Source organism: Anas acuta, chromosome 3, assembly GCF_963932015.1.
Source record: "Anas acuta chromosome 3, bAnaAcu1.1, whole genome shotgun sequence".
In the NCBI taxonomy this organism is placed as follows: Eukaryota; Metazoa; Chordata; class Aves; order Anseriformes; family Anatidae; genus Anas; species Anas acuta.
In genome coordinates, this window is record NC_088981.1 from 72,587,622 (window position 1) to 72,599,546 (window position 11,925).

Consider the following 11,925-nt stretch of genomic DNA (forward strand, 5'->3'; position numbering starts at 1 on the left):
CATATAAAAGAACAGTTCTTTGGGGGCTTCCAGTGCAATATATAACGTTGAGGACTGTGGATCAGATCTGTTCTGGCTGCTTTACACTATTCCACAGACAGTCCAGGTTAATGACTGTTTTGTATCACCAAGACAATGCAGAGCATCCCAGGCATACCGGTGAATGTGGCCTGTTGAATGTATCGTATTTCTTGATACCTGGGGGAGATCATTGTTCTTCAGACCGGAACGCTCTTTGTGATCTTGAATCCTTTTTGATTGCAAACATAGGAGTCGGTACAGGAAAAGCATCCTTAAGCCAAGTTATCCCACTCATCCAGCTGTTAAAAAATCCCCAGAGGAAATGAGGGAAAACCCAGACTTCAGGAAAGCCTGAAGCTTTGTATTAGGGATGTATTAATAATTGATTTACTGTCCCCTTTTGACCGGTTCCATGTTAACTTTCATTTGTTTTCTGACCCTAAGGGTATAGTGCTCCTAGGCCTAAGCAGTAGGGCTTATGTGGCTCAGGTATGGATAAGCTTCTGATCTTCGGAGAAGGGACCTTATCCTGACTGAACCACTCAGCTTTTTGATATTCGGGTATCTCTGATCAACACCTTCTCAGGAGGAATGATTTGGAAGGTGCATGAAGCAACTTGCTTTGGTATTCTGAGAGATCAACTTTAAAATGCGAATTGCATCAGATAAGCTGTGAAGAAAAGAATGAATGTCCTTCTCCAAATCAACTGAATGAGTAATTTGCTGCAGTCACCTGGCACTTTCTCTTTGTGTCCACATGCTGGGGAACAAAACCCCTGTTTAAATCACTTTATTGTTTAAGGAGGGTGTTTTACAAGGAAAACCAAGAACATGCTGAATCATATTAAACCCTTAACAATAGTTTTCAGTCTGCACATTATTTAAGTATGCTCCTGGATCCTGTATTTGAACAGTCATGCTTTTGACTGTGTTTGCTTGATCTCATTCCTGTATGCTGTATAATGAGGAGGAAGCTGTAATGACTGGCTCCAGTTAAGCAATATTTCTTTGGAAAAGCCTGAGCATTTCCTACAGCAGACTTGGGTCTTAGTGATGTGTATAGCTCACAGCAGCAAAGGTGTGATGGCTATGACATGCAGTTGCTAGGAGAGGGAGGGCATGATGGTGCAGGGACACAGGAAGAAGTCTAGCAAGAGCCAGACCTGATTTATTAACATGCTGGGTTTGCTAACTGTCGGGTGTTTTAGGGACATAAATAGCAATATGCTCCCTTTAAAGAGTTACTGCTAGGAAGTCTCTCACTTCCTCCCACTACTACTTGATGGGTTGAATACCCAGCCTCTCCACTTTACTGGTGACAAATGCCATTACACCTTCTCGCTGCATGTCCTGGATGCTCTCACTAGCCTCAGTGAATACCTCATCCATCAGCATCTCTAGAGTCTGGTCAAAGGATCTACCCAGCCACATAATTTCAATGACGTACTCCTGTTCAGAAGATTTGCAAGGCCACGTGCTCTTCCTTGGTGACAGCAGAGGGATAAGACCTCTCCAGCATCCTTCCTTTTTCTAGGCCCACAGCCGTGAATGCATCCCAGAGCTTCCTTTCTGGGATATATGAGCTGATTCTTCCTGAATAGCCTACTCAGAACAAAAACACATTTGGAAAAAGGATTCAGGATGCTACAGTCCAATATAGGACACTTCGGGAACAGCAGATTAGGCCACAAGGCAATTCTCTGTTGTAAATCTGTAAAAACATAAACATAAACCAAATATGAAAAAAAATATGCCCTGCACAGGAAACTGAAAGAGCGTTTAGCCCATCTGGGGAGAAAGATTAAGTTTGTCTGATGCTTTGGTGTCATCATGATGACTGCCAAGGCAATAATTATGTCATTAGTGCCATGGCTCTCTTGCATTAATTTCCTATGCAGAAGCATACTGCATTGAGTGTACACATTATGCTGGTTTTAGTGTGTGTCCTGTTGCAATCAATTTTTATGGATTTTTGGAGTGCTTCCCTGAAACCACTGGAAAAAAAATAATGGAGTAGTTTACCAAAATAAGTTGGTAGTGATGATTTCACTACACTTCATGTTTTAACAGTTGTCAAATGTAATTATTAAATGAAAAAACTTGTTGATGCTGATCACTCTGGACATCTGCTCCACTCTGGCTCACAAGCATATGGAAAAAGTAAGACATTTCTAAAAAAAAAATAGGTTTAAGGAAGTGGATTATGTAAATATCACTCACTGGAAAAAAAAATAAAATAAAATAAAAATCTTTCTCCCTTGATTGTCCAGTTGAATCAAAAACAGGCTTGCTCACACAGCAGTAATTGGCCTCTATCATTGTCCAAGGGAACCTTGCATGTTCCACCAGAGCCCCTGTGGTTTCCCCCAGGTTCCCAGCCAGTTGCAATAAACTCTCCTTGCAGTGCAAGCACAGTAACTTAGGTGGAACTTAGGCTGTCTGAATGTAGCCCTAAGGCTACCAGCAAAAGGCTGTGTTACTTTGATCTCCACATCCAGAAGAATTAATTGTGAGCAGCTTCACTGAAGTACGCAGCACGGTTCACCATGGAGAGATACTCTGGGATATGTCCTGAACTCTGGCCTGAGCCTCCTGAGCACAGAAGGGTCACGCTCCTCTAACTGGGAGCAGATTTGCCATTTTGCTTTGAAAAAATCAACAGCAGAAGCAATAAACAAATGGAGCCATTATCTTTAAAATGAAGGAAGCATTTCCAGTTGGCTGGTTTTCCCTTAGAAAACTATTTATGGTACACATTTTTTGTATATGAATAAGAATATTAACATACAAATATATCCGTTCTTTGAAGAACAGTGGAAAAAATAAAGTTTGCTGACCGTGCCCTTAGTAGCTGTTTTCTTCTTTTTCAAGTGGGAAAGATGACACGATATCACATGGAGAGTGGTGGGGAAAGTGAACACTAAAGAAATTAAGTAATGATATATATTACTTCTCCATCCCAATACATAGCTCTCAAGCAATATGAAATCTGTATACCACAGTCGTCTGTAGAGTTCACTGGCCCCAAAGAATCTCTATCCTATTTTCAGCTATTTGGGGGCTCAGACCTGGTTATGGACTACCTGAGGCAGTAAAACTGCCATGGCTTGAGGTTTTGTTGTGTCTTTGCCATAGCCCCCTGGATCTGGACCTGAAAGTGCTGCTGTCATTTCCAGGAGGGACCTGATCCAAAGGCATAGATTCTGTCAGCTATATTCAAACCGCTTCTTCAAATCTGTAGTTCTCTCCACTATCAGGCTTCTAGAGAATGATGGGAAGAGAGTAAAACCCTCTCTGTCAGCTTTAGTACTGACAAGATGGACGGACTGAGTAATGTCATGGTGCTTGTGCCACCTGCAGCTCTCCATGTGTCAGAATGTGTCAGGTCACACGTTCCTTGGCAGCTCTCCGTGGCTTTTAATTTTGTTTCAATGCTTTAATATAGCTAATTTTAGCCTTTCTTCTTAGCACTAGCACTAGTTGCTTTTGTGTCATCCTCAAGCATCTGACAATCTTGAAGTTGAGCAAAGAAAAAACAACATTTCTTGCCCTATTTTACAATCTTAGGTTAGCCACTTTCTTTCTAGGTGCAACTTTACCTGTTGGACCAATATGACTGAACTGTACTTTACATAGCTGGTTTAGTTATTCTCTTTAATCCTGTACACGGGGAGGAATGTTAACATACAAATAAGAACTCTCCTTAACCTACCACAAATTCCCTTCAGTGTTTGCTAGGGAAAATAAATCAAAGCTCTTCTTTTCATGTCTTGCTGCCTCCAGGTGTCTGCAGTTCCTTCATTTTCATCTGTTGTATCCATTTAGTCTCTAGCTTGTCCTGCAAATGATGGTGTATTTTTGTTGTTGTTGTTTTTTTTCTTTTTTGAGTTGATGAGGCTTGGAATTCATACTTTTTGTTTGGATGTGTATCTGGACATGTTCTCTGGACATGTATACGATTTACAGTATCCTTTACAGCATCACAGAACAGCTGAGGTTGGAAGGGACCTCTAGGGATGGTCTAGTCCAACCTTCTTGCTCAGTGCAGTATCTACAAGAACATGTTGCTCAGAACTGTGAATATCTTTAAGAATGGAGACTCCAAAACCTCTCTAGGCAACCTGTTCCAGTGTCTGACCAGCTTTGTCATTAAAAATGTTCTTCCTTACTCTTATATGGGATTTCCTGTACTTGAATTCATGCCCCTTCTCCTGTCATTGGGTACTACAGAGTTTGGCTCTGTCTTCTTTACACCCTCCCTTCAGGTATTTATAAATATTGATCAAATTCCCCTGAGCCTCCTCTTCTCCAGGCTGAAGCACCCCAGCTCTCTCAGCCTCTCCTTGTACAGCAGATGCTCCAGTTATCCTTGTGGCCACTGCACTTGCTCCATATCTTTTTGGAAAGGGTAACTGCAGGACTGGATCCAGCACTCAGGAAACATCCTTACTTTCAGATTATCTAAACACTTTGCTTGAACAGATGGGTACTTTTCCATAGGTAAATCTAAATACTGGACTTGGCATACTTAAATATTAGCAAAGAATCCTTAGTGGAAAGCACCACCAATGGATGAGCTAAACATCAAACAAAAACAAAAAACAAAAAAAAGCATTTGGACAGGTATTTCAAAGTGACCATATAGATCATGTGCATGTTTTTTACATGCAGGTATAGTGACCAAGAAGCCACTACAGAGAGTGCAAGTGCTTTTACATAAAAGATCTAAGCACAAGGCAAGTGTTTGTTCCAAGACCCAGGTCACAAATAACCGGAGGTTTGGAGCTACACACCTGGTTCCCGTGTGAGTCAGTTCCAGCCTTTTCCTTAGTAAGTGATGTTAGTAGTAAAGTACCATAACATGTAATGTTGTCGAAGAAGGACTGAAAAATCAAGGATCTTCCCTGTGAGGACATTAGCTGCTAGGGTGATGATTAAGAGGAGAAGCAGATGGCAGATGGCTGAAAGTAGACGAGCAGTTAAGGAGCTAAGTGAATTCCCAGACAAGAAGCCTTCTCCAGAGTGCTCTGAGCTATAGACTTGTACAGGTAAAGCTGGAAGAAAGATTCCTACCAGAATATTGTCCTGACAGACATAGGGATAAAATCTACCAGTTCCCCCAGCCAATATCACGACCTTTATAGTAAAGCACATTTTCACAGAGCAGAGGACTCTTCATACAAGAGTCCCAAGATTCAGCTGCTAGGCCTGCAGTATCTTAAAATGAATTTCCCAAATCCCAGCATCTGCCTGGAGTATGTTTGTTAGTAAACGGGGACATAGTCAATAGCCTATGTTCCCTATGGGTCCTGTACATAACCTTTCACTGCTGTCACCCAAATATTCACGACTGAATTTTATTGCCTGGAGCATTTGTTGAATGGTGTTTTTGTTGTTGGTGGTAGTGGTTTTGCTTTGTTTTGTTTTGTTTTTTTTTTTTTATTTTCATGGCATTACTCTGCTTTAGCAAGAATATGTACTGCATGCCAGATACTTCCCTCATCCAGCACATCCCATGGAGCCTTACTGGAAGCTGTTCTCTCTTCAGCTTTATAAGAAAAGGAGATGTTACAATATTCTGTTTGTTCATTGTGCCAAATGTGCTTGAAAAACTTCATCGCTCTGAGTAAGTGCCAAATGTGATAATGAACTACATCACCCCTTAGAGATCACACACATGGGGTTCTGCAGCAACAAGTCCCACTGAGCAGTTCTCTTGCAGACTAATGATAAAAGTTTCACGAGGGAAAACATCACGTACTAATGTTGACACTCACTAGTGACTAAAGCATAAATGACATGCAGCGCAGTTGCCTTGATATCCTGTATTCTGACCAGATTTAGCTCATCTTCCTGCATAATTTCCTTTGTCGTGTTTGTAGTTCTTTTTCTCCTTAATTGCTGCTCTAGCCTGTCTTTATAAATTGCATTCCCGCATGTTTACTTGTCAGGGGCACACAGTCACCATGTGACAGGACGTGTGTGCTCAAAACTGACAACGTGTGTGGATCAAAGCCAGCAAGGCAAAGAAAAAGCTTCATAAACAATGCTGTAAATAACATCTGGGCTGTCCAAATATGGAAGAACATGGTAGTTTTCCCTCTTTGTTGTTATTTTGTTTTGTCGTGGACATCTCCCTATAGACACAAACAAGTCTGAAGTCAGTAATTATGGTACAGATTATTTTAAGCTAATTCTCATCACCAAATGCGTATAACAACATACTGCAGACGGAAAAACCAGACAAGGTGAAGTGAAACTTCAGGAAATGAATGAATCAGTGTTGGAGAACAAAGCCAGAAAAAAGAAACCAAGCCAATTAAGAGAACCACATAGAAAATGATTAAAAGAAAGTCAGTTTAAACATCCTCATCTCGTCCTGCTACATAAGATATTGACACACAATTTTTCCAACTTATTTGAATATCAGAAATTGGAATAAAAACAAAGGAGAAATGTCCAAATCCACAAAAGAGTGGAGTTCAGACAAAATCAGTCTTGGGTCTGAAGTCATTCCTACTTTTGTTTTGTTGTCTAAATCAGAGTTGGAATGGATGCTGCTTTGCTAGGATTACTTGCTGTGGGTGTTGAACCTAAGTTGTTGCTGTTGCTTTGGCACGCTGCATAAAGAAGTGGATGAGCAATCCGTTTGTCCACAGCCCTAAGGTTATCAGCCACCGGCTTTCGTCTGGACTCAGTGGAAAGACATGTGCTCTGTAAACTAAACTCCTCCAGTGGGCTGTGGGCCTGTGATAACACTACAAAATAGGAGTTATAGTTCCTTTTTTAGCTTTTTCTATTGGAGACTTTCCCTTTCTTTGTACAGAGTCAAGCTCTACAGAGCCTGCTTTTGGTTGGAACCTCATAAAGGTAGTGTTAAAGCCAAATAACTTCTGAATGGATGAATTTGTTTGCATAACTCTGGGGGCCCATCCCAGGCTCATCATAGAATAGAAGCTTGTAGTGATAAAAGTGATAAAAAGAAGTGATAAATAGAAGGTTAAGTGATAAAAAGAAGGTTAAAATTACTAGTTGTCATACTTGATTCAAATCTCAGTGCACTCCAACAGAGAATGGTTTCAGGCTAGGTCTCAATGAATCCCCTTATCTACTAAGAATCCAGTAAATGAATATCAGTCAACAAAGATGATCAAGCACTATAATTGTGTGAATTTCTGATGCTTTGTGTTGGTGATTTTTATTCAGTTAGTGCATATGTTCATAAATAAATCTCCAGTCATTAAAAACAGCTTGCCTATTTTTCAGCAAACTATCAACACATTTTGCAGGGTGCCAATATGTATACAAGTATGGATCTTAAACCGCATGGTCAATCTGGCCTAGACTCCTCGAGCAGTATTTCTAATACTGTCAAGACAAAAGTATGTACCACTTAGGACATATTTGGGCTTATAAAATAATGCACGTGTACTATCCCCCTAAAGCTGCAAGCAAGCAGATTTAAAATTTATTTCTGCTATAGTACAGATGCTGACCCTCGTAAAGTACAGTTATATTAAAACCAGGCATAAGGGAGTAAGTGGAACGTTTTAGAAGTGCAAAGTCTGCATGAGGACAACCCACGGTGCTCTTCACGGAGAGCTAAAGGTGTTAGGGGACTGTGTAAGAAGGTTATCTGTCTGTTCATAAAATCAGGTGTCTGTAGCTTGACAACTCTTTCCAGAACATCTGATGTTACTCGATGTGGACCAGAATGACTACTATTTGTATTATGTATCATACATCTGGAAGCATCTGGGTAGAACAAATATTTATTATCAAAATGAGTCTATAATCTGGACTGCTGTGTCATGACACCTACATACAGAAATAGTGAATTTATACCCTAAAGCTGGCAGCATCTCTTGAGGTTTCCCCAATGTGTGGTGAACATTTTGCTTTCTTCCCTGGTTTGGTCAAAGTAAATCAGCTCTCAAATAAACAGTAAACAGCAATTTACATGAGTGTTCAAAGAGAAGCAGCATTAGGGTGAAATTCAGCGCAGCAACTTTTAAGAACTGCAAACCAGAACATAAAAACCAAGGATGAGATGATGTTCCCAACATTTGAATCCCCATGGTGCTTTCCCAGCCACGAGCTGTTCCAAGTCATTTTGGCACAGAATCATCCTGGTAGGGAATTTGGAGAGAACTGAGAGCTTCCGAAATAGAAAGACCGTCCTACATCATCCTACAGATTTCAGTGCATCCTACACCATTCTCACCATCCTACAGATTTCAGTGCTCCCACAGGCACTGCTGGGCTGCTTGGTGCCCTCCTCCCCCCCCACCCCCCCTCCCAAAATCAAATCAAATCAAATCAAATCAAATCAAATCAAATCAAATCAAATAAAAAAAATAATGAAAAGAGAAAAGAAAAGAAAAGAAAAGAAAAGAAAAGAAAAGAAAAGAAAAGAAAAGAAAAGAAAAGAAAAGAAAAGAAAAGAAAAGAAAAGAAAAGAAAAGAAAAGAAAAGAAAAGAAAAGAAAAGAAAAGAAAAGAAAAGAAAAGAAAAGAAAAGAAAAGAAAAGAAAAGGAAAAGAAAAAGAAAAAAGAAAAGAAAATAGAAAAGAAAAAAGAAAAAACTCAGTCTTGGGATTTGGAGTTCAGACACCAAATTTGCAATTTCTCAATCAGTTTAACATTACTCCCCTGTGATATATTCAAGAAAATCTTTTGCCAACAGATGAGTTTTCAAGGAGCGTTGCAGGGAGATGGTTAGGTTGGGGCAGTGGGAACCATCAGATGCAAAGAGCTCATCCCCAAACTGTCTTCATGTCAGTGGCACAATTTTAATAAGGGGACCTGGCATTTTTCCTCCAGCTTCTAGCTGATGATGGGGATGCTATGGTACTTCATGAGGCAGGAACAGTGTTTGAAACTGTCAGTGACCAAATGCACCCTAAACATTAACATAAAAATAGTTATTTTGGGCATCACATAAAAAGAAATGCTATATTCAGAGTATTCTTTAATTATTTTTTAACTGAAGAGCAGTAGATTTCTAGTGTTGATAGAGAAGCACTGATGATTGAAAATGACAAAATCTTTTTACGCAAGCATTTTTTAAAAAACAAATTTGGTAAGAGCAGCCTGATTTAGCACATGCCTTAGCCAAAACAACTTTTTGGTGCATTTTCTTTCATTCTTAAGCCCAGTTGACACATCTCTGGAAATATATAATGAAGACAAAATCTATCAAGCCAGTGTAATTTGGAAGTTTGGTGAAGATCACTCACCAATTGTAACTGAAGCTCTCTGTAAATGCTACAGAAAGCTGGTATCGTTGTTTTGCATTTCTGTAACTTCAATAATCCAGAAGTCTCAGAGTGTCTAATGTCTTTAATCAGCTACATTCCCCAAACATGAAAGATTGTATCACATGTGCCTGAAATTTAACCATGTTTAGAAGGAAACGGGACTATGTAAAAACAGGCAGTGGGAGGAAGCATACAGAAATATTTTAGCTAGGGTAAAATAAAGCCACTGTACTTCACTGAAGGGTTTTCTGCAGATAATGAAGACAAAACAAGAGGGTAGCATCCCAAATGTTACACCTAGAATATCTATCTTATTTAGTGACTCCACAGATACTTCTCTACATGAGAAAAGAGATGACTTTCCTTAAAGACTAAAATGAGAAGAAAAACTAGAAAGAGGAAATGGAAACAAAGCAAACAAACACACAACAACAACAAAAAGAAACAACACCTAAAAGGTTTTGTTTTCAGCAACATACCAGAAAACTGTGTAACAAAACATTTCCTCACAAAAAGAGGCTTTTAAAATTATGTGCCTGATAATCTTGCTGTCTGTTTCAGTTTCCCTTTTGGAGTAAAGCCAATAGGAAGCTTGTGGCAGGATAGCTCTTCCCTTGAAATATTAATTTCCTTAAATCTGTAGATTTAGCTTACAAGTTTGGCTATTGGACAAAGGTGTCATCGATCATTATCTGTGTGCAGGAGATCACAATGTCTGCAGAGTTCCTCAGATTTGTTGCTAACCTTTGATATCAGTGGTTTGAAGATTTATTGATCTGCCTATGCTACAAGTAGAGAAGTTCATTGGTGTTGAGCAGCTTAGTTCCTGTTTTCTCTAAGGAAATGACCAGAAAGCTGCAGTCTCGTTGCAGGGACAGGGTACCCCAGGCAGCTGTTTCTTAGCTTTCTTACACAGCATGTGCAGAAGATCGCTGCAAGAACAAATGAGTAGGGGATAAAGTTTCTAAAGTAGTCATTTTGCTGATAACCTCCAATTAAGTTTCGCTATGCATTTTATCTGGTGATACAGCAGGTAGAAAGCAGGTTGCTTGGTTGAGTATTATTTACACTCAATTGTTAGTAAGTAAAGGAAGACCTTTATGTCCACAATGCCCCCCTTGCATTACCCCTCCAAGATTGGAATGTGCTCCCAGGATTGACAGTGAGGGGCTTTCTGTCCTGGGGGCAATAGTCAAGGTGCCGTTGCCTGACCATGCCACAGTCACCTTGGGCAGGATTAGGGCCAGGAGCACTCTGTGGACCTGCACAGAGCCCCCTGCCACCAAGGTTTGCACAGGACAGGATGATTTTAGCAGGTGGGATTCCACCTCAGGAGCACACTGCACTGGGGCTCAGGGATTGCTGTTGACCTCCAGCATGTGGCCAGGTGGAGTCAAAGTGTTGCTTTTTACTCATAAACCTCTAAACGTTTGGGGATGCAGCTACTCAAGAACACGGGTAGCCAGGATCTGTTTGCTGGTGTTGGGCTTGTACAAAACAGTCAGATTATTAACACTGGATTTCTGAGAGCTTTAACATTCAGTGGTTACTTACCGTCACCTCAGTGCAGGAGCAGCTATACTCCCCATGTAATGTAACAGTCACTTTTTTTTTTCTTTTTTTTTCCCTTTTTTTTTTTTTTTTTTTTTTCTGAAACCCTGTAGAAGGATATTTATTATAATAAGGAGCATTTTCTTTAAAAAGCACGTGTGCTCGTGCTCTCTCTCCCCACTGCAGAGGTGCTGCTGCAGACTTTCCCCATCCTCATCCTGCCTGGTTTCCTGTTACATGTTTAAAGAAACAGAATATATATCCTCACAAAAATAATACTAAGTCACTGGTTCAGAAGAAAGATTGTCACCATTTGAGTTAGCAGGAATATTTCCTTCTGCATCAAGAGGCCTGACTACGTCTGACTTGCGATTCAATGTAATCAAAGCAGAGGCAGTTTTGACTTTAGGATGTTAAAAATAAGCCATTGATAACCGGATAACTGTGTATTTTAAAACAATTATTTCCTTGGATACAGAGACAGTGTGTGAGCTTCCAACATCTGCACTTTTTCTTACTCGTGAGTACATGAAAACAGGAAAATAGCATGAAAGACCTGAAGTGGAATTTTTGTTATATCACAATTCTGCCAATGAACTTCCACTGGAAAGAAATTGACAGTTTTAATTGTGTTTTTCAAGCATGTAATATACAATTCATTATTGTCTCCTGCATCCTATGATTGTGAGATACTCTTTATTACTCATTGTTATATCAGGCGACATTTCTATCCTGCATACATCTGGTTTTGTGGAAAAACACATCGCACATGCTTTGTGGCATCTCTTCACAGCTGAATTTCCTTTCCTTGCTTTTTAGAGGGTACTTACTATTTGCTTGGAACTTGATATTTTTGAAGTAAGTCTTTACTTGCAAGTGATGACATTAGAGATGAATAACACAAAAAGAATTGGTTCAGAAGTATAATTTTAAAATCAATCAAGAAACTCGTAGTAATTAATAGATACTTCATTTTAACCTCTTGGAACAGATGCATGTGCTTCTCTTAGCAGTTAACTGCTTTCAGACCCTAATTTGACACCATATGGGTGTCAGATTTCTGGTCTCAACAACTGCTTAATTAATTGATGTCT